This window comes from Arachis hypogaea, chromosome 4 (genome assembly GCF_003086295.3).
Source record: "Arachis hypogaea cultivar Tifrunner chromosome 4, arahy.Tifrunner.gnm2.J5K5, whole genome shotgun sequence".
Taxonomy (NCBI): domain Eukaryota; kingdom Viridiplantae; phylum Streptophyta; class Magnoliopsida; order Fabales; family Fabaceae; genus Arachis; species Arachis hypogaea.
In genome coordinates, this window is record NC_092039.1 from 49,293,255 (window position 1) to 49,319,150 (window position 25,896).

Here is a 25,896-nt window from a genome sequence, read left to right on the forward strand (position 1 = left end):
TTTCATGCTCAAGAAAAATGAGTATCTGGAGATCCGACATGAAATCCGAAGAAGAGGTTGGGAAGTTCTCACAAACCCCATTCAACAAGTCGGAATCTTAATGGTTCAAGAGTTCTATGTCAATGCATAGATCACTAGTAACCATGATCAAAGTATGAACCTGAATCCAAAGAATTGGCTTACAATGTGTTCCGGGGGTTACCTGAAACGTGCAACTCGGTCGTCTTAGAGAGGCCCGAGGTGGGGGGATTGATGACCCGAGCTTGATGTGCAGAGTGGTTGGCGGTTGTACCTGCAATGACACTCCGATGCTTAAGTTAGCATGGGTCCAAGCAGATATTTGAGTGGAATTAGAGTGTGAGTTATACCTGGGTGCTCCAGTGTATTTATAATAGTTGGCCGTGATCTTCCCTGGATAAGATATTCTTATCTTATCTTATCTTTTGGGAGTTTTATCCCTATCTTCGTGGAACCGCCTTTCCTAGGCCTTTTCGGCCTTTAGGTTTTGGGCTGCGTTCCTTCTGATGGGCCTTCTTAGCTTTGTTGTCCGAGGTCCGACCTCAGGCGTGGGCCTTTGGGACGAGGTCGGACCTTTCATGGATTTTGCCGAGTTTGGAGGAGCTCGGTCAGGGTATGAACAGTGCCCCTGCCCGAGTTCGTCCTTTTTGAGAGGTCGAGCTCGGGCATAGTAGTTTTTCAAAATTTCAAAAATGGCCGTTCCTGCATTTATTGCATTTTACCGTTTCTTCTCGATTTCCGTTCGGGCTCTGTGAAGGCATTATTTATTTGCCCCTTTTCCCCTTTTCTTTGTTTATTCTGTTCCCTTCCTTTTTTCTGAGTTTTCGCCATTCTCCTTTTTTGAGCATCGCTTCCTTTTTCTTTGTTCTTCTTCCCTGAATCTTTCCGCGTGTCTTTCCGGGGTTTCCTCTGTGCCGCCGTTCCGTTCTCCTTGCTTCGGAGCTCGTCGTCCTCGTTTCTTTCTTTCCAGGTTTGTTCCCATCTCTTTTCTTGTGCACATATGCTTCTGTTTCTTTTTTCTCTATGCCTGGGTTGCCCCGAAAAGAGGCGCCGCCATTGCTTTGTCGTTTGTACATGGGGGGGGCTCTTTTTTTGTTCTCTGGTATTTTGCTCCGGGTTGCTATATTTTCGTCTTTAAAAGATCTTTGTTTCTTGTTTTGCTGAATGGGTTTTCGCTGTCTGCTTTTATGTGATTTTTGCTTGCTGTTGTATTCTTCTTTGTAGGCAAGAATTTTTATGTCTCGAAAGGTTCTTCAAGCGATGTCGGCCAAGATTCCAAGTGGTCTTGGTTGGGTAGATCCTGTTCCTCTAAGAGTCCCTTCTGTGGTAGATTCTGAGTATTTAGCTAGGTTTCGTAGGCAATGTAGCATATGTGAAGATAGAGAGTCTGAGAGGGATTATGAATTAGTAGCCCCGGATTCCGAGGAGAGAGTTTGCTTCCCGCCCTTAGATAGTTCCGAGAAGCTCTTCTTTTATGCTTATGATTGTTTTTTCTCTAAGCTGAGTGTCCGACTTCCTTTTACCGACCTGGAGTCCGAGGTGTTATGGTCTTGTAACCTTGCCCCTACCCAGCTCCATCCAAATTCTTGGGCATTTTTAAAGCTGTTTCAACTTTTGTGTCAGTTTTTGGGTGTTGCTCCCTCTATTTCTCTTTTTTCCTATTTGTTTGTGTTGACGAAGCCGGGGTCGGGTGGAGGGAAGGTATCTTGGGTCTCTTTTAGGGCTAACCAGGGAAGAAAGTTTTGTACCCTGTATGATGAGTCCTTTCACGATTTTAAGAACTTTTATTTCAAGGTCCGGGCTACTGGAGACGTCCGACCTTTCTTTCTAGATGAGAGTGGGGAGCCTTCTTTTCCTCTTTGTTGGTAGGAGAATGTAGTGTCTGTTAAGTATACCTTTGAGAGTCTAGATGAGGTGGAGCAGGCTTTTGTGGGTGTGGTGAGCAGTTTATGGGGTCGGGCACCTCACTTGGACACGAAGAAAATGTTGGGGGATCCAAGCCTTCTCCGTTCCGAGTTAGGTAGTTCCCGACCTTTTCCGAGATTCATCTTTTTTAGTACTTTGGTTTTGCTTGTTTTTGGTGGAATTTCTGTTGTGGTAATCCCTTTCTTTATTTCTTGCAGAGATGTCTTCTCAGGCGGATTCCATGAAGTTCCTTCGTCGGACGAAGAAATCTGTGGCTGCTCGGAATATCGAGGCCGGGGAGGCTTCTGCCCGATCTTCTCCACAGAAGACTACTGTGGGTGTTCAGACTCGGTCAAAGACTATTCCGACTCCCCAGTTCCGAGCTATAAGTCAGGATCCTCCGACCTCTGGGCCTGCTACTTCTTCTCCTCCTCCGTTTTCGGGTCCTCCTCCCAAGAAGCAGAAGACCTCTCAAGAGCTTGCCGGTTTCAATGATAAGGACTTTGACGCTCTTGGTTGGATTGAGCAGCATATTCTCCCTCAGACCTTTATTTCCACTGATGATGTATCTATGGAGCATCATTTTCAGTATATGGCGCGGAGCTGTGTCCGGATGGCTAGTCTCCATGCCGCTATTGCCCGGGAGTTCAAGAAATCCCCCCTTGGGGCGACCAGCTCCCGACTTGAGAAAGCTCAGTCCGAGCTTGATAGGATTAGCCAACTGAAGGCTGCCAGGATTACTGAGTTGGAGGCCTCTTTGGAGAAAGAGAAAACTAAAGCTACCGCGGCTGTGGCGGCAGCGAAGACATCTGAGGAGATGGCGAAGGCGGCTACAGAGAATTATACTCGGCTATATACCGAGCTTGTGGAGACAAAGGAGAAGTTGCAATCCGCGCAGGACGAGTTTTACGAGCTGGAAGGTCATGTGGCCAAGGGTATGGATGCTATGTTTGAAAATTTGAAGGCTCAGGTCCGGGTTCTTGCTCCCGACCTGGATCTGAGTTTATTCAGTACGGACAACATTGTTGTGGAGGGAAAGATTGTTCCTGCTCCTACCGAGGATGAGGTTCCGATGTCCGACCCCAAAGTTCCGGTTGAGAACCCGACTTCACCTTTGGTCGGGGATGGTTCTGGCGTGGAGGTTTCAAACCGGGATGACGTTGCTTTTGATGCAGTCCCGCTATCTATGTTTCCTCCGCAGCCTTCTGTTGATGTGGAGTCTGGAAAGGATCTTGATCCTCTGTAATCTTTTTGGTGTTTGGCCCGGCCTGTGGGCTTTTTGGATGGTTTCTGTAAACGCTTTGGACACCTTTTGCTTATTTAGCTACTTGTAGTAACTTTATTATGCGGTGTTTTTGTTCGCGTTTTGACTTTTTGTTTCCGCTTTTGTGCTTTTTAGTTTGTTTTTGGATAACAACTTTTTAGCTAGCGTTTCGAAACTTCCTTTGCTTTCGTGCTTGTACTTTTTAGCCGCTTTTTTGTAAAGCAACTTTTTAGTAAGCGTTTTCGAGATTTCCTTTGATTTCGTTCTTTCGCTTGTACTTTTTAGCTGCTTTTTGTAAAGCAACTTTTTAGTAAGCGTTTTTCGAAATTTCCTTTGATTTCGTTCTTTCGCTTGTACTTTTTAGCTGCTTTTTGTAAAGCAACTTTTTAGTAAGCGTTTTTCGAAATTTCCTTTGATTTCGTTCTTTCGCTTGTACTTTTTAGCTGCTTTTTGTAAAGCAACTTTTTAGTAAGCGTTTTTCGAAATTTCCTTTGATTTCGTTCTTTCGCTTGTACTTTTTAGCTGCTTTTTGTAAAGCAACTTTTTAGTAAGCGTTTTTCGAAATTTCCTTTGATTTCGTTCTTTCGCTTGTACTTTTTAGCTGCTTTTTGTAAAGCAACTTTTTAGTAAGCGTTTTTTGAAATCTTGGTTCTCGCCGTTTTAAGGCTTCTTTCTTGGATCCGAGTTTTTTCTCGGACCTCGGGCGCCCGAGTACCTCCTTTTTGTTGGGTCCGACTTTGTCGTTGGTCGGCTTTTTTAAGTTATTTTTGTAATCTCTTTTTATTTGGCTTTTTTGAGCCATTTCAGAGTTACTTTATAACTTTCCCTTTGTTGGGTCCGACCTTGTCGTTGGTCGGCCTTTTAAGTTATTTTGTAATCTCTTTTTATTTGGCCATTTGAGCCTTTTCAGAGTTACTTTATAACTTCTCACATTAATTTGAACCTCGTCGCTTTTATCTTTGCCGACCTTGTGTGGTCTCTTGGCAAATGATTTTTTGCGTTTTGCCGAGTATAAATTAATGCGCCTTGGTGGGGTACTTTCCAGGATTTGTTTCATCATGAGGAAGAAGAAAAGAAAATAGAGAAATTTGATTAGTATTTAAAAAAGAAAGAATATTTACAGAGTGTTTACCCTTTAACTAGGTCGGGTGTCTTACTTTAACCGGGTGTCTCATTAAAAAACCCTTGTAGGGAAAAAGAGTACACCTCGGGTTAAGTTTTTCTAGCTGTAGTACCGCCTTAGATTACAGGCGTGCCAGGCCCTGGGCAGCTCATTGCCTTCTAGGTCGGATACTTTGTAGTAGCCTGTCCCTAAGACTTCTGTTACCTTGTAGGGTCCTTTCCAATTTGCAGCTAGCTTTCCTTCTCCCGACTTTTGTGTTCCGATGTCATTTCGGATTAGAATCAGGTCGTGAATGGAGAAGCTTCGCTTTATTACTTTCTGATTGTATCTGAGGGCCGTTCGTCGTTTTAAGGCTTCTTCTCGGATTCGGGCTCTTTCTTGGACCTCGGGGAGGAGGTCGAGTTCTTCCCTTTGTGCCTGTGGGTTGCCTCCTTCGTTGTAGAAGATGACTCTGGGTGACCCTTCATCTATTTCGATAGGAATCATTGCCTCCATCCCGTAAGCTAGTCGGAATGGGGATTCTCCCGTTGTAGAGTGTGGGGTTGTCCGATATGCCCATAGTACCTGGGGGAGTTCCTCGGCCCATGTCCCTTTGGCCTCTTGGAGTCTTCGTTTTAACCCTGCCAAGATGACTTTATTTGCAGCCTCTGCTTGTCCATTGGCTTGTGGGTGCTCGACTGGTGTGAATTGCTGTTTGATTTTTAGTTCGGCCACCAAGTTCTGAAAACTTGTGTCCGTGAACTGTGTTCCATTGTCTGTTGTGATGGAGTAGGGGACTCCGAACCTTGTGACAATGTTTTTGTATAGGAATTTGCGACTTTTCTGAGCCGTAATGGTGGCTAAGGGTTCAGCTTCGATCCATTTTGTGAAGTAGTCGACCCCTACTATGAGGTATTTGACTTGCCCCGGTCCTTGGGGGAATGGGCCGAGTAGGTCTAGTCCCCATTTTGCGAAGGGCCATGGTGCGGTGATGCTGATAAGGTCTTCGGGTGGTGCCTTGTGAAAATTTGCGTGTTTTTGACAGGGGGGCATATTTTCACAAATTCCGTTGCGTCTCTTTGTAAGGTCGGCCAGTAGAACCCGGCCCGGACTACTTTCTTGGATAATGCCCGAGCTCCGAGATGGTTCCCACACATGCCTCCGTGGACTTCTTCGAGGACGCTCTTTGTTTCTGAGGTCGGGACGCACCTAAGGAGGGGGTTTGAGAATCCTCTTCTGTATAATACGTCATGAATTAGTGTATAATTCTGGGCGACTTTCGTGAGCCTTTTAGCTTCCTTTCTTTCGGTGGGGAGAGTTCCCGACTTCAGGTAGTTGAGTATGGGGGTCATCCATCCTTGCTGTTGGTTGGATATATTTAGCGTTTCTTCCTCTTTTATCACGGAGGGGGATTGTAAGGTTTCCTGGAGGAGACTTCTGTTGTTGCCTCCGGGCTTGGTGCTGGCGAGTTTTGAGAGGGCGTCCGCCCGGGCGTTTTGCTCCCGAGGTATATGCTGGATCTGTATTTCTAAAAAGTGGCGTAATCGTGCCTGTGTTTGGTCTAGGTATTTTTTCATAGTTGGGTCTTTGGCCTGGTAGCTTCCATTTACTTGTGATGTGACGACCTGGGAGTCGCTGAAGATCGTGATTCTCTGGGCTCCGACCTCTTCGGCTAGTTTTAGACCTGCTAGTAGGGCCTCGTATTCGGCTTGGTTGTTCGAAGCCTGGAACTCAAATTTTAGGGATAGTTCTATCCGTGTTCCTTGGTCACTTTCGAGTATAACCCCGGCTCCGCTTCCTGTTTTGTTTGAGGACCCGTCGACATACAGGTTCCATGAGAGTGGGGTTCCAGGGGTCTCAGTGTATTCTGCGATGAAGTCGGCTAGGTACTGAGATTTTATGGCAGTCCGGGCTTCATAGTGGAGGTCGAACTCGGACAGTTCCACCGCCCATTGTAGTATTCGTCCTGCCAGGTCTGTTTTTTGTAGGATGTGTCTCATGGGTTGATTTGTCCGGACTTTGATGGTGTGGGCTTGAAAGTAGGGACGGAGCCTCCGAGCTGTGAACACTAGGGCGTAGGCGAATTTTTCTATTTTCTGATAGTTTAATTCGGCCCCTTGTAGTGCCTTGCTTACAAAGTATATGGGGTGTTGTCCCTGGTCATTTTCTCGTATTAATGCTGAAGCGACTGCTCGATGTCCGACCGAGAGGTATAGTACGAGCTCTTCCCCTTTTAAAGGTCGGGTTAGGATTGGTGGCTGCCCAAGGAATTCCTTGAATTCTTGAAAGGCTTTTTCGCACTCCGGGGTCCACGAGAAGGGTTTTCCTTTCTTTAGGAATGAGTAGAGAGGTAGTGATTTTATCGCTGATCCTGCTAAGAATCTTGATAGGGCGGCCAGCCTTCCATTCAGCTGTTGTACTTCTTTGACACACGTCGGGCTCTTTATATTGAGTATCGCTTGGCATTTGTCCGGGTTTGCTTCGATGCCCCTTTGAGTCAACATGAAGCCTAAGAATTTTCCGGCTTCTGCGGCGAAGGTGCACTTCGTCGGGTTGAGTCTCATGTTGTGTTTTCTGAGGGTGCCGAAGACACTGGTGAGGTCGGTCAGCAAGTTTCTGTCTTTTTGTGTCTTTACCAGCATGTCGTCGACGTACACCTCTAGTTGTAGTCCGATGTGCTCTGAGAACACTTTGTTCATTAGCCTCTGGTAGGTTGCCCCTGCGTTCTTCAGCCCGAAGGGCATTACTACGTAGCAGTAGTTTGCCCTTGGGGTTATGAACGAGGTCTTTTCTTGGTCGGGTCCGTACATCGGGATTTGATTGTATCCTGAGTATGCGTCCATGAAGGAGAGATATCTATAGCCTGAGGCTGCGTCTACTAAGGCGTCGATGTTTGGTAGTGGATATGGGTCCTTGGGGCAGGCTTTGTTGAGATCCGTGTAATCGACGCACATCCTCCATTTTCCATTGGGCTTTTTTACCAGGACTACGTTTGCGAGCCATAGGGGGTATTTTACTTCCCTAATGAACCCTGCATCTAGTAGTGCTTGTACTTGTTCTTCTATTGCTTGCATGCGTTCGGGTCCGAGCTTCCTGCGTCTTTGTTGGACAGGTCGGGATCCCGGGTACACTGATAGCTTATGGCACATTAAGTCGGGGCTTATGCCTGGCATGTCGGAGGCTTTCCAGGCGAAGAGGTCGGAATTTTCTTTTAAGAGGGTTATGAGTTCCTCTTTTAGGCCCGCTTCGAGGTTTGCTCCTATGTTTGTTACTTTTTCAGATGTGTTCCCGATCTGGACTCTTTCGGTTTCTCCCTCTGGTTGTGGCCGAAGATCTTCTCGGGCTTGAACTTGCCCGAGTTCTATTGTGTTGATCTCTTTTCCTTTTAAGCTCAGGCTTTCGTTGTAGCATCGCCGTGCCAGTTTTTGGTCGCCTTTCAGGGTAGCGATTCCTTTTGCGGTAGGGAACTTCATACAGAGGTGTGGGGTCGAGACTATAGCTGCCAGTCTGTTTAGGGTTGGTCGCCCAATGAGGGCATTGTATGCTGAAGTGACGTCGACTATAATGTAGTCGATGCTTAATGTTTTAGATTGCTCGCCTTTTCCGAAGGTAGTGTGTAGCGAGATGTATCCTAAGGGATGGATCGGGGTATCTCCTAGCCCAAACAGGTCGGTGGGATAGGCCTTTAGTTCTTTTTCTTCAAGTCCGAGTTTGTCGAAGGCCGTTTTGAACAGGATATCTGCAGAGCTTCCCTGGTCAATCAGGGTTCGATGTAAGTTGGCGTTTTCCAGGATAATGGTGATTACCATTGGATCGTCGTGCCCGGGTATTATCCCTTGAGCATCTTCTCGGGTAAACGAGATAGTAGGTAGTTCGGGCAGGGGATTGTCTTCTCGGACGTGGTAGACTTCTTTAAGGTGTCTTTTTCGCGAGGATCTGGATGTTCCTCCGCCTGCAAAACCTCCATTTATCATGTGAACGTGCCTTTCAGGGGTTCGCGGGGTTTGTTCAGCCCGATCTTCGTTATCTCCCCTACTTCTCTTCTTGGTCTCTTCTCCTTTCTCTGCTATGTATCTGTCGAGTTTTCCTTCTCTGGCTAGCTTTTCTATAACATTCTTTAGGTCGTGGCAGTCGTTAGTAGAATGACCGTAGAGCTTGTGATATTCACAGTATTCGGACCGATCTCTCCCTGCTCTCTTGTGTTTTAGTGGTCGAGGTGGTGGGATCTTTTCGGTGTGGCATACTTCTCTGTAGATGTCTACCAATGAGACTCGGAGGGGGGTGTAACTGTGGTACTTCCGTGGCTTGTCCGAGTTGGTTTCTTCCTTCTTCCTCTGTTCCCGATCTCGATCTCGGAGTGGGTAGGTTGATTCCTTCCTAGAAGAGTCTCTTAACTGGGATGTTTCCTCCATGTTGATATATTTTTCTGCTCGCTCCTGCACCTCGTATAGGGAGGTCGGGTATCGTTTGGATAGGGATTGGCTAAACGGTCCCTCCTTTAGGCCGTTTGCTAGTCCCATGATGGCTGCTTCAGTGGGCAAGTGTTGTATGTCCAGGCAGGCTCTGTTGAATCGCTCCATGTACTCTCGGAGGGTTTCTTGGTTACCTTGTTTGATTCCGAGTAGACTGGGGGCATGTTTCGTTTTGTCCTTTTGAATAGAGAACCTTGTCAGGAATTTTTTGGTTAGGTCTTCGAAGCTGGTGATTGATCTTGGTGGCAGGTTGTCGAACCACTTCATGGCCGACTTGGTGAGAGTGGTGGGGAAGGCTTTGCATCGAATCGCGTCGGAGGCGTTGACTAGGTACATTCTGCTTCTGAAGTTGCTGAGGTGGTGACTTGGATCGGTGGTGCCGTCGTAGGGATCCATATCGGGTGGTTTGAAGTTTCGCGGTACCTTCTCCTTCATGATCTCTTGCGTGAAGGGATCATGGTTGTCTTCGGGGGTGGGGCCGCGTTCTGTCCGATCTTTCAGGTTGGCCTCTATTTTCCGCAGTTTTTCTTCTAATTCTCTGCGCTTGCGAGCCTCCCTTTTCAGATCTTGTTCAGTTTCCTTTTGCTTCTTTATATCCTCTTCGAGTTGTTTCAGTCGGTTTTGTTGTGCCCGGACTGCTTCTAGAATTTCCGAGCTCTTTTCTTTTTCGGGATTTTGTGGATCTTTGTTTGGGAGTGATGTCTTTGGGCGATTCTGTTTGTTTCCTCCTGGAGTGCGTGGTGATAGAGGGTTGTCCGGTCGTTCTCCGGTGTCAACTTCCTCCTCTTGTTCTGATGCCACGCGGTCATTGTTGGAGGGGTCGTCCGCCATGGTAGGGGGATGACTTCCAGGTCCCCGGCAACGGCGCCAATGTTCCGGGGGTTACCTGAAACGTGCAACTCGGTCGTCTTAGAGAGGCCCGAGGTGGGGGGATTGATGACCCGAGCTTGATGTGCAGAGTGGTTGGCGGTTGTACCTGCAATGACACTCCGATGCTTAAGTTAGCATGGGTCCAAGCAGATATTTGAGTGGAATTAGAGTGTGAGTTATACCTGGGTGCTCCAGTGTATTTATAATAGTTGGCCGTGATCTTCCCTGGATAAGATATTCTTATCTTATCTTATCTTTTGGGAGTTTTATCCCTATCTTCGTGGAACCGCCTTTCCTAGGCCTTTTCGGCCTTTAGGTTTTGGGCTGCGTTCCTTCTGATGGGCCTTCTTAGCTTTGTTGTCCGAGGTCCGACCTCAGGCGTGGGCCTTTGGGACGAGGTCGGACCTTTCATGGATTTTGCCGAGTTTGGAGGAGCTCGGTCAGGGTATGAACACAATGGTTCGGGCGAAATACTTAGATTTTAGTCCAGAAAATGTAAGGTTGGCGTTCCACTTGCCAATGATGCAAGAAAATGCACGCCCCTACATTAGAAGGGTCAACTTTGATCAAAGGTTGGACCAAGTCTTCACAGACATATGTGTGGAAGGAGCTCAATGGAAAAAAGACTCAAGAGGCAATCTAGTTCAATTGAGAAGACCGGACCTTAAGCCTGTGGCTAGAGGATGGTTGGAGTTCATGCAACGCTCCATCATTCCTACTAGCAACTGAACTGAAGTAACTGTGGATCGGGCCATCATGATCCATAGTATCATGATTGGGGAGGAAGTGGAAGTTTATGAGATCATACCTCTAGAACTCTACAAGGTGGCTGACAAGTCCTCCACCTTGGCAAGGTTAGCCTTTCCTCATCTCATTTGTCACCTATGCAATTTGGCTGGGATTGACATAGAAGGAGACATCATCATTGAAGAGTACAAGCCCATCATTAAGAAAAGGATGGAGCAAACAAGAGAGCCCACTCATGGACGTCAACAAGAGCATGAGGAAATTCCTCATGAAATCCCTGAGATGCCTCAAGGGATGTATTTTCCTCCACACAACTATTGGGAGCAACTCAACACCACTTTGGAAGGCTTGAGTTACAACATGGACCAACTAAGGGAGGAACACCAAGAGCACTCTATCATTCTCCATGAGATTAGAGAAGATCAAAGGGCTATGAGGGAGGAGCAACAAAGGCAAGGAAGAGACATATAGTAGCTTAGGTGTTCCATTGGGTCTTCAAGAGGAAGAACAAGCCGCAATCACAAAGGTTGACCCGTTCTTTAATTTCCTTGTTCTTATTTTTCTGTTTTTCGATTTTTATGCTTTATAGTCTATCTATGTTTGTGTCTTCATTACATGATCATTAGTGTCTAGTGTCTATGTCTTAAAGCTATGAATAATTCCATGAATCCTTCACCTTTCTTAAATGAAAAATGTGCTTAATTACAAAAGAACAAGAAGTACTTGAATCTCAAATTTTATCTTGAAATTAGTTTAATTATTTTGATGTGGTGTCAATACTTTTTGTTTTCTAAATGAATGCTTGAACAGTGCATATTTTTGATAGTGAAGTTTATGAATGTTAAAATTGTTAGCTCTTGAAAGAATGATGAACAAAGAAAAATGTTATTGATAATCTGAAAAATCATGAAATTGATTCTTGAAGCAAGAAAAAGCAGTGAAAAAAAAGTAGCAAAAAAAAGAGAGAAAGAAAGAAAAAAATAGCAAGCAAAAAAATGCCAATAGCCCTTTAAACCAAAAGGCAAGGGTAAAAAGGATCCAAGGCTTTTAGCATTAATGGATAGGAGGGCCTAAGGAAATAAAATCCAGGCCTAAGCGGCTAAATCATGCTGTCCCTAACTATGTGCTTGTGACATGAAGGTCTAAGTAAAAAACTTGAGACTGAGTGGTTAAAGTCGTGATCAAAAGCAAAAGAGTGTGCTTAAGAACTCTGGACACCTCTAATTGGGGACTTTAGCAAAGCTGAGTCACAATCTGAAAAGGTTCACCCAATTATGTGCCTGTGGCATTTATGTATCCGGTGGTAATACTGGAAAAATAAAGTGCTTAGTAGGGCCACGGCCAAGACTCATAAAGTAGCATTGTTCAAGAATCAGCATACTGAACTAGGAGAATCAATAACACTATCTAAAATTCTGAGTTCCTATAGATGCCAATCATTCTGAATTTCAAAGGATAAAGTGAGATGCCAAAACTGTTCAGAAGCAAAAAGCTACTAGCCCCGCTCATCTAATTGGGACTAAGTTTCATTAATATTGTGAGATTCATTGTATATTCTCTTCTTTTTATTCTATTTTGTTTTCAGTTGCTTGGGGATAAGCAACAATTTAAGTTTGGTGTTATGATGAGTGGATAATTTATACGCTTTTTGGCATTGTTTTTAGCTAGTTTTAGTAGGATCTAGCTACTTTTTAGTATATTTTTATTAGTTTTTAAGCAAAATTCACATTTCTGGACTTTACTATGAGTTTGTGTATTTTTCTGTAATTTCAGGTATTTTCTGGCAGAAATTGAGGGACCTGAGCAAAAATCTAATTCAGAGGCTGAAGAAGGACTGCAGATGTTGTTGGATTCTGACCTCCCTGCACTCGAAATGGATTTTTTGGAGCTACAAAAACCAGAATGGCGCGCTCTCAATTGCGTTGGTAAGTAGACATCCAGGGCTTTCCAGAAATATATAATAGTTTATACTTTTCCCGAGTTTAGATGACGCAAACTGGCATTCAATGCCACCTTTCTGCCCTATTCTGGCGTTAAACGCTAGAAACAAGTTGCAAACTGGCGTTTAACTCCAAAGAAGGCCTCTGCACGTGAAAGCTTCAATGCTCAGCCCAAGCACACACTAAGTGGGCCCGGAATTAAATTTCTGCATCATTTACTTATTTTTGTAACCCTAGTAACTAGTTTAGTATAAATAGATCTTTTTACTATTGTATTAGACATCTTGGGATTATCCTTAGATCAGCTTGGGGAAGATCTTTTGGAAAATCTTTGAATCATTTTTAGTCCTTAGACATTGGGGGCTAGCCTCATGGCCATACTTGGACCATCATCACTTATGTATTTTCAACGGTGGAGTTTCTACACACCATAGATTAAGGTGTGGTGCTCTGCTGTTCCTCGAGTATTAATGCAAAGTACTATTGTTCTTCTATTCAATTCAAGCTTATTCTTATTCTAAGATATTCATTTTCACACAAGAACATGATGAATGTGATGATTATGTGACACTCATCACCATTCTCACTTCTGAACGCGTGATTGACAACCACTTTCATTCTACATGAAAACAAGCTTGAATGTATATCTCTTGGGTTTCTAATCAATGATTCACATCGACTCCCCTCTGACAATGGGGCATCTGAATCCGAGATTAGAATCTTCGTGGTATAGGCTAGAATCCATTGGCAGCATTCCTGAGATCCGAAAAGTCTAAACCTTGTCTGTGGTATTTCGAGTAGGATCTGGGATGGGATGACTGTGACGAGCTTCAAACTCGCGACTGTAGGGCATAGTGATAGATGCAAAAGGATAGTAAATCCTATTCCTACATGATCGAGAACCAACAGCTAATTAACCATACGATATCTGTGCATGGTCTTTTTCATCCAAGACGAGAAATCCAACAGTTGATTAGCCGTACAGAAACCGTAGAGGACCATTTTCACTGAGAGGACAGGAAGTAGCCATTGACAACGGTGACACCCAACATACAGCTTGCCAAAGAAAGGACTATAAAGGATTCGATGAAGGCAGTAGGAAAACAGAGATTCAGAAGGAATAACGCATCTCCAAACGCTTGTCTGAAATTCCCACCAATGAATTACATAAGTATCTCTATCTTTATTTTATGTTTATTTATCTTTTAATTATCAAAACTCCATAATCATTTGAATCTACCTGACTGAGATTTACAAGATGACCATAGCTTGCTTCAAGTCGACAATCTCCGTGGGATCGACCCTTACTCACGTAAGGTTTATTACTTGGACGACCCAATGCACTTGCTTGTTAGTTGTGCGAAGTTGTGAAAAAGAGTTGAGGTTACTGGTGGACGAAATTGTGATCACTATTTTGTGCCTTTTGGTATCATTGTAAAATTATGGAATTTAAGAAATTGGCATGAGTGGACACAATTCCGTTCAACTAACCAGCAAGTGTACTGGGTCGTCCAAGTAATACCTTACGTGAGTAAGGGTCGAATCCACAGAGATTATTGGTTTGAAGCAATCAATGCTTATTTTATTAATCTTAGTCAGGAGGCTAAAGAAGTTATTTGGATTTATTTGTAAAAAGCCAAACTACAAATTTCATAAAATTGTAAGTTAAAATAATAGAGTTACTTGATTTTCAGTACTGGGGAATATGTTGGAGTTTTGGAGATGCTTTGTCCTCTGACTTCAACTCTTCCTTGAAATCCTCTTCTCACACGCAGGTTCCTTCCATGGCAAGCTCTATGTAGGGTGTCACCGTTGTCAATGGCTACTTCCCATCCTCGCAGTGAAAACTATGCACGCACTCTGTCACAGTACGGCTAATCACCGGTTGGTTCCCGCTCCTACTGGAATAGAATCACTCTTTTGCGTCTGTCACTAACGCCCAGCAGGTTAAAGTTTGAAGCACGTCACAGTCATTCAATCCCGGAATCCTACTCGGAATACCACAGACAAGGTTTAGACTTTCCGGATTCTCATGAATGCCGCCATCAATCCGGCTTATACCACGAAGATTCTGTTGGGGAATCTAAGAGACATTCATTCAGTCTGATGTAGAACGGAGGTGGTTGTCAGGCACACGTTCATGGGTTGAGGAAGGTGATGAGTGTCACGGATCATCACCTTCTCCACAGTTAAGCGCGAATGAACATCTTAGATAAGAACAAGCGTGTTTGAATGGAAAACAAAGGAATTATATTAAATCATCGAGACGCTGCAGAGCTCCTCACCCCCAACAATGGGGTTTAGAGACTCATGCCGTCAAAGAGTATGTAATTCAGATCTGAAAATGTCATGAGGTGCAAGATATGTCTGTAAAAGTTGTTTAAATAGTAAACTAGTAACCTAGGTTTACAGAAAATGAATACACTAATATAATTGGTGCAGAAATCCACTTCTGGGGCCCACTTGGTGTGTGCTGGGGCTGAGACTAAAGCTTTCCACGTGCAAAGGCCTTTCTTGGCGTCAAACTTCAGGTTATGACGTGTTTTGGGCGTTCAACTCCGGATCATGACATTTTTCTGGCGTTTAACTCCAGACAGCAGTATGAACTTGGCGTTCAACGCCAAGTTACGTCGTCTATCCTCGCTCAAAGTATGGACTATTATATATTGCTGGAAAGCCCTGGATGTCTACTTTCCAACGCCGTTGAGAGTGCGCCAATTGGACTCCTGTAGCTCCAGAAAATCCATTTCGAGTGCAGGGAGGTCAGGATCCAACAGCATCAGCAGTCCTTTTTCAGCCTAAGTCAGATTTTTGCTCAGCTCCCTCAATTTCAGCCAGAAAATACCTGAAATCACAGAAAAACACACAAACTCATAGTAAAGTCCAGAAATATGATTTTTGCCTAAAAACTAATATTATTTTACTAAAAACTAACTGAAACATACTAAAATCTACATGAAATTACCCCCAAAAAGCGTACAAAATATCCGCTCATCACAACACCAAACTTAAACTGTTGCTTGTCCTCAAGCAACTAGATGAATAAAATAGGTTTTAACAGAAATAAAGAAGTAATAATATTCTCGAATTTTAAATGAAGCTCAGAGTCTCATTAGATGAGCGGGGCTTGTAGCTTTTTGTCTCTGAACAGTTTTGGCATCTCCCTGTATCTTTAAATTTTCAGAATGATTGGCATCCTTAGGAACTCAGAATTTCGGATAGTGTTATTGACTCTCCTAGTTAAGCATGTTGATTCTTGAACACAGCTACTTATGAGTCTTGGCCGTGGCCCTAAGCACTTTGTCTTCCAGTATTACCACCAGATACACAAATGCCACAGACACATAACTGGGTGAACCTTTTCAGATTGTGACTCAGCTTTGCTAAAGTCCCCAGTTAGTGGTGTCCAGAGCTCTTAAGCACACTCTTTTGGATCACGACTTTAACCACTCAGTCTCAAGCTTTTCACTTGGACTTTCATGACACAAGCACATGGTTAGGGACAGCTTGATTTAACCGCTTAGGCCTGGATTTAACTTCCTTGGGCCCTCCTATCCATTGATGCTCAAAGCCTTGGATCCTTGCTACCCTTGCCTTTTGGTTTTAAGGGCTATTGGCTTTTTCTTTTTCTTTCTTTTCTTTTTTTTTTTCGCCTCTTTTTTTTTTTTTCACTGCTTTTTCTTGCTTCAAGAATCAATTTCATGATTTTTTTTCAGATCATCAATAACATTTCTCTTTGTTCATCATTCTTTCAGGAGCCAATATTCATCAAATTCAAAGTACATATTATGCACTGTTCAAGCATTCATTCAGAGAACAAAAAGTATTGCCACCACATATAATTAATTATAAATTTTATTATTAAGAACTCGAAAAATATAGATTACTTCTTTATTCTAAAAAAAATCTACTACTTTATTCATGCCTAATGATGATGAGAAAAATAAATTATAGCTTAATTGGAAATAAAATCAAAATAGACATACTAATTACTACTACTACTATATAACTTCTAAGGTAAAATCCTATAATCATACTATCACAGAGTTAAAGCTGGAATTAGAACTTAACAACCTGTATTTTGGGAAGTGGATGTTCCTCTAGTCTGTGGGGTGCCTTTAAGAATTAATTTCTGACGCTTCAGCTCCCTTAAGTTCACATCCTTGCTCTTCCTGTTCTCTTAGGTGCCATGATCTTAATGAGTTTTAGCTCAGTGATCATGGCAAATCACACCAAACTTAGAGGTTTGCTTGTCCTCAAGCAAAAGAAAGGAAAGGAGAGGAGTAGAAGGAAAGGCATTTTTCAAATAAAGATAAGATGAGTTGAAAAAGATATGAGAAGAAATTAAAAATATTTGAAAAAGAATTGGATTGGAAAAAGATTTATGTTTATGAGTTAAGATACATTTGATATTTTTGAAAAAGGGATTTTAGAAATTAGGGTTCTTTAGAAAACCAATTTGATTTTGAAGGGTGACATTTTGAAACATGTTTATGCAAGAAATCATGAATTGAAACATAAAAATTTAGAAAAATTGTAAAGAAAAACGAATTTTACCTCCTCCCCACCATCCTGGCGTTAAACGCCCAACTGCTGCATGGTTTGGGCGTTTAACGCCCAAATGCTGCTTCTTCTGGGCGTTCAACGCCCAGCTGATGCATCTTTCTGGCGTTTAACGCCCAGATGCTACCTTTACTGGCGTTAAACGCCCAGTGGGTGCTTCTCATGGGCGTTCAACGCCCAAATTGTTTCTTACTGGCTTTTTCACGCCAGTGAGCTTCCAATTTTCCTTGTAACTCTGTGACTTCAATCAATTGCTATTTCACCTTTTGAAGATACTCTAGCATCTACCTGTAAAACTAGATCAAATAAAATTATATTTTGTGAGTGGCTGGGTTGCCTCCCAGCAAGCGCTTCTTTAATGTCATTAGCTGGACTGAGTTTTAATCAAGTCTCAGTTTTGAGCATTCTTGCTCAAAATTGCCCTTAAGATAATGTTTGACTCTTTGTCCATTAACAATGAACTTTTTGTTAGAGTCATTATCCTGAAGCTCTATGTATCCATATGGTGATACGTTTGTAATGACATATGGACTTCTCCACCGGGATTTTAATTTCCCAGGGAATAATCTGAGCCTAGAATTGAATAGCAGAACTTTCTGCCCCGGATCAAAGACTCTGGATGACAATTTCTTATCATGCCATCTTTTCGCTTTCTCTTTGTAAATCTTTGCATTTTCGAAAGCATTGAGTCTAAATTCCTCTAGCTCTGATTCGAGACTCTCAGCCATATTGACCTCTCTTACCAGAGAGTCAATAATATCAACACTCATGCAGTCATTTGGGGTGTCTGGATGTTGCATGGCTTTAACAACATTCAGCTTGAACTCTTCCTCATTGACTCTCAAGGTTACTTCCCCTTTTTGGACATCAATGAGGGTTCGGCCAGTTGCTAGGAAAGGTCTTCCTAGAATGAGAGTTGCACTCTTGTGCTCCTCCATTTCCAGCACCACAAAGTCAGTAGGAAAGGCAAATGGCCCAACCTTGACTATCATGTCCTCAATCACGCCTGATGGGTATTTAATGGAGCCATCAGCAAGTTGAAGACATATCCTGGTTGGTTTGATTTCTTCAGTTAAACCAAGCTTTCTGATAGTAGATGCAGGTATTAGGTTGATACTTGCCCCAAGATCGCATAAAGCTTGCTTGGTACAAACACCTTCTAATGTGCATGGTATCATAAAGCTCCCAGGATCTTTAAGCTTCTCAGGTAAGCTTTTTAGAATGACTGCACTGCATTCTTCAGTGAGGTAAACTGTTTCAGTTTCCCTCTAATCCTTCTTATGACTTAATATCTCTTTCATGAACTTAGCATAAGAAGGTATTTGCTCAAGTGCTTCTGCAAACGGAATCTTTATTTCAAGAGTTCTGAGATAGTCTGCAAAGCGGGCAAATTGCTTATCCTGTTCCGCTTGGCGGAGTTTTTGAGGATAAGGCATTTTGGCTTTGTATTCCTCAACTTTAGTTGCTACAGGTTTATTACCTACAGAAGTGGGTTGGGAAGCCTTTTTAGAAGGATTGTTATCAGCACTTGTATGTGACTGATCACCCACTGGCGTTTGAATACCAGGGGTGGAAGCTGGGGTGGCGTTAAACGCCACCTCCCTGCTTGTTTCTGGCGTTTGAACGCCAGAACCATGTTTCTTTTGGGCGTTCAACGCCAGATCCATGCTTGTTTCTGGCGTTGAACGCCAGGAATGAGCATGGTTTGGGCGTTCAGCACCAGCTTTGTCCCTTTCTGGGCTCGGACTGTCTTTAGGAGGATTTTGAGTATCCACTTGTTTATTTCTTGGTTTCCTGCTGCTTTGAAGTGAGGTATTTAATGTTTTCCCACTTCTTAATTGAACTGCTTGACATTCTTCTGTTATTTGTCTTGACAGTTGTTTTTCTGTCTGCTTTAATTGTACTTCCATGTTCCTGTTAGCCATTCTTGTTTCCTGTAACATTTCCTTGAATTCGGCTAGCTGCTGAGTTAGAAAGTCTAATTGCTGATTAAACTCATTAGCCTGATCCACTGGACTGAGTTCTGCAGTTACTGTTTTAGCTTCTTCTTTCCTGAAAGATTCATTGCTTAAGTACAGATGTTGATTTCTGGCAACTGTATCAATAAGCTCTTGAGCCTCTTCAATTGTTTTTCTCATATGTATAGATCCACCAGCTGAGTGGTCTAGAGAAATCTGAGCTTTTTCTGTAAGCCCATAGTAGAAGATGTCTAATTGCACCCATTCCGAAAACATTTCAGAGGGGCATTTTCTTAGCAACTCTCTGTATCTCTCCCATGCATCATAAAGGGATTCATTATCTCCTTGTTTGAAGCCTTGGATGCTTAGCCTTAGCTGTGTCATCCGTTTGGGAGGGAAATAGTGATTCAGGAATTTTTCTGACAGCTGTTTCCATGTTTTTATGCTGTTCTTAGGCTGGTTATTTAACCACCTCTTAGCTTGATCTTTTACAGCAAATGGAAACAGTAATAGTCTGTAGACATCCTGATCTACTTCCTTATCATGTACTGTATCAGCAATTTGCAGAAATTGTGCCAGAAACTCTGTAGGTTCTTCATGTGGAAGACCAGAGTACTGGCAGTTTTGCTGCACCATGATAATGAGCTGAGGATTCAGCTCAAAGCTACTAACTCCAATGGAGGGTATACAAATACTACTCCCATATGAAGCAGTAGTGGGGTTAGCATATGACCCCAGGGTCCTCTTGTCTTGTCCATTCATACTTACTTTAGAATTGGAACACAAGAGATAATTTATATGTTGATTTAGAAAAAAATGGAATAAGTAAAAACAATATATAAAAAGGAGTTAAAAATTTATTTATTATTATTATTATTATTATTTTTTTTTTTTTGAAAATTTTTTTCGAAAAATTTGAAATTAAAATCTGAAATTTATATAAAAATTTCGAAAAAGTGGTTCAAAATTAGTTAGAAAATATAAAATTTTTTTGAATTTTGAATTTTATGATGAAAGAGAAAAACACACAAAAGACACAAGACTTAAAATTTTTAGATCTAATGCTCCTTAATTTTCGAAAATTTTTGGAGGGAAAACACCAAGGAACACCAAACTTAAAAATTTTAAGATCAAGACACAAGAAAAACTCAAGAACACCTTGAAGATTCACAAGAACACCAAGAACAAAAGAAAGAACACCAAACTTAAAATTTTTAGAAAACTTTAAGAAAATTTTCGAAAATTATAAAAATTAATAATAAAACACCAAACTTGGAGTTTGGCACAAGATTAAATCAAGAAAAATTATTTTTGAAAAAGATTTTTTAAAAGTATTGGTGCTCCCTTGTCAAGAATATGACCCTTCTATTCTAGCCAAATGGGCAGAAAAGGTAACAATTGTTCTGGGCAGGTATATTCTTTTTGAAAGACTAATGCTTTGGATTAGTAAAAGAAAAACAAGAAAAGATACAGAACAAGAAAAACTCAAGATCAAACAAGAAAAATAAACAAGAACAACTTGAAAATCAATGAAGAACAAAGACACAAGTCGAAAATTTTAAAGAAAAATATGAGACATGCAATTGACACCAAACTTAGAACAAGACACTAAAACTCACGAAAATTAAGAATAAAAACGCAAAATAAATTATTCCTAATCTAAGAAATAAAATAAACCTTCAATTGTCCAAACTCAATAATCCCCGGCAACGGCGCCAAAAACTTGGTGGACGAAATTGTGATCACTATTTTGTGCCTTTTGGTATCATTGTAAAATTATGGAATTTAAGAAATTGGCATGAGTGGACACAATTCCGTTCAACTAACCAGCAAGTGTACTGGGTCGTCCAAGTAATACCTTACGTGAGTAAGGGTCGAATCCACAGAGATTATTGGTTTGAAGCAATCAATGCTTATTTTATTAATCTTAGTCAGGAGGCTAAAGAAGTTATTTGGATTTATTTGTAAAAAGCCAAACTACAAATTTCATAAAATTGTAAGTTAAAATAATAGAGTTACTTGATTTTCAGTACTGGGGAATATGTTGGAGTTTTGGAGATGCTTTGTCCTCTGACTTCAACTCTTCCTTGAAATCCTCTTCTCACACGCAGGTTCCTTCCATGGCAAGCTCTATGTAGGGTGTCACCGTTGTCAATGGCTACTTCCCATCCTCGCAGTGAAAACTATGCACGCACTCTGTCACAGTACGGCTAATCACCGGTTGGTTCCCGCTCCTACTGGAATAGAATCACTCTTTTGCGTCTGTCACTAACGCCCAGCAGGTTAAAGTTTGAAGCACGTCACAGTCATTCAATCCCGGAATCCTACTCGGAATACCACAGACAAGGTTTAGACTTTCCGGATTCTCATGAATGCCGCCATCAATCCGGCTTATACCACGAAGATTCTGTTGGGGAATCTAAGAGACATTCATTCAGTCTGATGTAGAACGGAGGTGGTTGTCAGGCACACGTTCATGGGTTGAGGAAGGTGATGAGTGTCACGGATCATCACCTTCTCCACAGTTAAGCGCGAATGAACATCTTAGATAAGAACAAGCGTGTTTGAATGGAAAACAAAGGAATTATATTAAATCATCGAGACGCTGCAGAGCTCCTCACCCCCAACAATGGGGTTTAGAGACTCATGCCGTCAAAGAGTATGTAATTCAGATCTGAAAATGTCATGAGGTGCAAGATATGTCTGTAAAAGTTGTTTAAATAGTAAACTAGTAACCTAGGTTTACAGAAAATGAATACACTAAGATAATTGGTGCAAAAATCCACTTCTGGGGCCCACTTGGTGTGTGCTGGGGCTGAGACTAAAGCTTTCCACGTGCAAAGGCCTTTCTTGGCGTCAAACTTCAGGTTATGACGTGTTTTGGGCGTTCAACTCCGGATCATGACGTTTTTCTGGCGTTTAACTCCAGACAGCAGTATGAACTTGGCGTTCAACGCCAAGTTACGTCGTCTATCCTCGCTCAAAGTATGGACTATTATATATTGCTGGAAAGCCCTGGATGTCTACTTTCCAACGCCGTTGAGAGCGCGCCAATTGGACTCCTGTAGCTCCAGAAAATCCATTTCGAGTGCAGGGAGGTCAGGATCCAACAGCATCAGCAGTCCTTTTTCAGCCTAAGTCAGATTTTTGCTCAGCTCCCTCAATTTCAGCCAGAAAATACCTGAAATCACAGAAAAACACACAAACTCATAGTAAAGTCCAGAAATATGATTTTTGCCTAAAAACTAATATTATTTTACTAAAAACTAACTGAAACATACTAAAATCTACATGAAATTACCCCCAAAAAGCGTACAAAATATCCGCTCATCAGTTACAATTGTGCGTACCAAGTTGTTGGCGCCATTGAGATCACAATTTCATGCACCAGGTCCACATATCCTGAGGTGTCAAGGATTTTCATCCCTGCACCCGGCTGGCGTTAAACGCCCTTTTAGTGCTGATCCTGGCGTTTAAATGCCGGGCTGATACCCTTTTCGGGCATTTAAACGCCAGTCTGCTGCCCTTTTCTGGCATTTAAACACCAATCTACTGCCCTTTTCTGGCATTTAAACGCCCAAAAAGGTGCTGGATTGGGCATTTAAACGCCCATTTTTATACCCTTACTGGCGTTTAAACGCCAGTATGCCTGCCAGTTCTGGCGTTTAAACGCCACACTGTTGCCCATTTTTGGTGTTTAAACGCCCAAAATACTGTCAGGCTGGGTGTTAAACGCCCATTTTGGTATCCTTACTGGCGTTTAAATGCCAGTAAGCTCTTCCTCTAGGGTGTGCTATTTTTGATGCTGTTTTTTATTTTGCTTTAATTTAGCAATTATTTTCGTGACTCCACATGATCATGATCCTAAAGAAAACATAAAATAACATAGATAAATAAAACAAAAATGGGTTGCCTCCCAAAAGTGCTTCTTTAATGTCAATAGCTTGACAGTGAGCTCTTTTAGAGCTTCACAAATGCTCAGAGCATGATTGTGGCCTCCCAACACCAAACTTAGAGTTTGAATGTAGGGGCTTTGCTTGACTCTACATGGAGAGAATTGGATGAAACTTTTCATACTTTTTCTCCATGTTTACAGAGGAAGATCCTTGAGCTTTAAACACAAGGTAGTCCTCATTTACTTGAAGGACTAACTCTCCTCTGTCTCCATCAATCACAGCTTTTACTGTGGCTAGGAAGGGTCTTCCATGGATGATGGATTCATCCTCATCCTTTTCAGTGTCTAGGATTATGAAGTCAGCAGGGATGTAAAGGTCTTCAACCTTTACCAAGACATCCTCTACAAGTCCATAAGCCTGTTTCTTTGATTTGTTTGCCATCTCCAGTTAGATTCTTGCAGCTTGTACCTCAAAGATCCCTAGCTTCTTCATTACAGAGAGTGGCATGAGGTTTACACTTGACCTCAGATCACACAGAACCTTCTCAAAGGTCATGGTGCCAATGGTTCAAGGTATTAAGAACCTTCCAGGATCCGATTTCTTTTAAGGTATCTTCAGCTGAGCCAAGGCGTTTAGTTCATTAATGAGCAATGAAGATTCATCCTCCCAAGTCTCATTACCAAATAATTTGGCATTCAGCTTCATGATTGCTCCTAGATACTGATCAATTTACTCTTCAGAAGTAACTTCATCTGCTTCAGAAGACGAATATTCTTCAGAGCTCATGAATGGTAATAGAAAGATCAGTGGAATCTCTATGGTCTCTAGATGAACCTCAGATTCCGTTGGTTCCTCATGAGAGAACTCCCTATTGGTCAGTGGATGTTCCATGAGGTCTTCCTTACTGGGAATCACTGTCTTTCCCTCCTCTACAGGTTCGGCCATGTTGGATGTGTAAATGGCCTTGCACTCTCTTTTTGGAGTATCTTTTGTATTGCTTGGGAGAGTGCTAGGAGTAGTTTTAGTAACTCTTTTACTCAGCTGACCCACTTGTGCCTCTAAATTTCTGATGGAGGACTGTGCCTCAGTCATGAAACTGAGAGTGGCCTTGGATAGATCAGAGACTATGTTTGCTAAGCCAGAGATGCTATACTTAGAATTCTCTGTCTGTTGCTCAGAATATGATAAAAAAAGTTTGTTATTGCCAAACCTATTTCTCCCACCATTATTGTTATTGAGACCTTGTTGAGGCTTCTGTTGATCCTTCCATGAGAAATTTGGGTGATTCCTCCATGAAGGATTATAGGTGTTTCCATAGGCTTCTCCCATGTAATTCACCTCTTCTATTGCAAGAGTCTCAGGGTCATAAGCTTCACCTTCACTGGAGGCGTCTTTAGCTTGCACTCCAGTTAGACTCTGAGAAATCATATTTAATTGTTGAGTCAATATTTTGTTCTAAGCCAATATGGCATTTAGAGTATCAATCTCAAGAACTCATTTCTTCTGAGTCGTCCCATTATTCACAGGATTTCTTTCAGAAGTGTACATGAACTGGTTATTTGCAACCATTTCAATGAGTTCCTAGGCATCTACAGGCATTTTCAGATGAAGAAATCCACCAGCAAAGTAGTCCAATGACATCTTGGATAACTCAGACAGACCATCATAGAATATACATATGATGCTCCATTCTGGAAACATGTCAGAAGGACACCTTTTGGTTAATTGCTTGTATCTTTCCCAAGCTTCATAGAAGGATTCACCTTCCTTTTGTCCTAAGGTTTGGACATCCACTCTGAGCTTACTCATCTTTTGAGGTGGAAAGAATTTGGTCAAGAAATCATTGACCAGCTTGTCCCAAGAGTTTAGGCTTTCTCTAGGTTATGAGTCTGATCATGTTCTAGCTCTGTCTCTTACAGCAAAAGGAAAAAGCATAAGTCTGTAGACCTCAGGATCAATCACATTGGTCTTAACAATATCACAGATCTGCAAGAATTCAGATAAGAACTGATGAGGATCTTCTGATGGAAGTCCATGAAATATGTAGTTCTACTGCATTAGAGAAACTAATTGAGGCTTAAGCTCAAAGTTGTTTGCTCCAGTGGATGGAATTGAGATGCTTCTTACATAGAAGTTGGAAGTTGGTGCAGCATGGTCACAAAGCATCTTCCTTGCATTGTTGTTATCATTTTCGGCTGCCATGTCTTCTTCTTTTTCAAAAATTTCTGTCAGGTCCTCTCCAGAGAGTTGTGCTTTAGCTGCTCTTAGCTTCCTTTTCAGAGTCCTTTCAGGTTCAGGATCAGCTTCAACAAGAATGCCTTTATCTTTGTTCCTACTCATATGAAAGAGAAGAAAACAAAGAAATTATAGAATCTTCTATGTCACAGTATAGAGATTCCTTGATGTGTCATAGGAAAAGAAGAATAGAAGGATGAGGTAGAGAGAGGAATTCGAACATATAGAGAGGGATGTGGTTTGATGAGCGGATAATTTATACGCTTTTTGGCATTGTTTTTAGGTAGTTTTCAGTAGAATCTAGCTACTTTTTAGTATATTTTTATTAGTTTTTAAGCAAAATTCACATTTCTGGACTTTACTATGAGTTTGCGTGTATTTCTATGATTTCAGGTATTTTCTGGCTGAAATTGAGGGACTTGTGTAACAATCCCAATTTTCGAGTACGTGAGATCTTTTCTGAAAGTACGGATTTCTTCGGAAGATCATTAAGGGGAGAACCTCTACTATATCATCAAGAATCTCAATCCTCATTGTCATTATATTATCCTTAATTTAGGACCTTAGTGGAGATAAGCCTGACAACGCAATTGCGAAGAACCTAGTTTTTGAACCGTATCGGTTAGGAGTTTTGATTCTATTTTTCGTAAATAATCTCAGTTTGACGAACCGGACTCAATTCATGAGAGAATAGAGATAATAGGATAATATTATAATTATATTAGTATTATAAGCTTCTTGCATGATATTATAAGGTTACCTAGCCTATTTTAGTTAAAAACAGGAAATCGGTTTAACCGGGTTCATAGTTTATTGGTACAGCTTAGCACCAACACTCTCTGATGACTTTAGCAATGCTAAGGCCTCATTATACATGTTTTATTCTCACAATAAATATGTTATGGTGTCATTTAGGCTAGTAGCTC

At 42.0% G+C, this 25,896-nt stretch overlaps 1 non-coding gene across 1 annotated transcript; it reads left to right on the forward strand.

Annotated features, from left to right (window-relative positions):
• Window positions 1–24,434: 24,434 nt before the first annotated feature.
• Window positions 24,435–24,538, forward strand: LOC112799190 (small nucleolar RNA R71). The gene has a single exon (XR_003200767.1). It is a non-coding gene; the product is annotated as a small nucleolar RNA R71 (small nucleolar RNA).
• The last annotated feature ends 1,358 nt before the right edge of the window (window positions 24,539–25,896 follow it).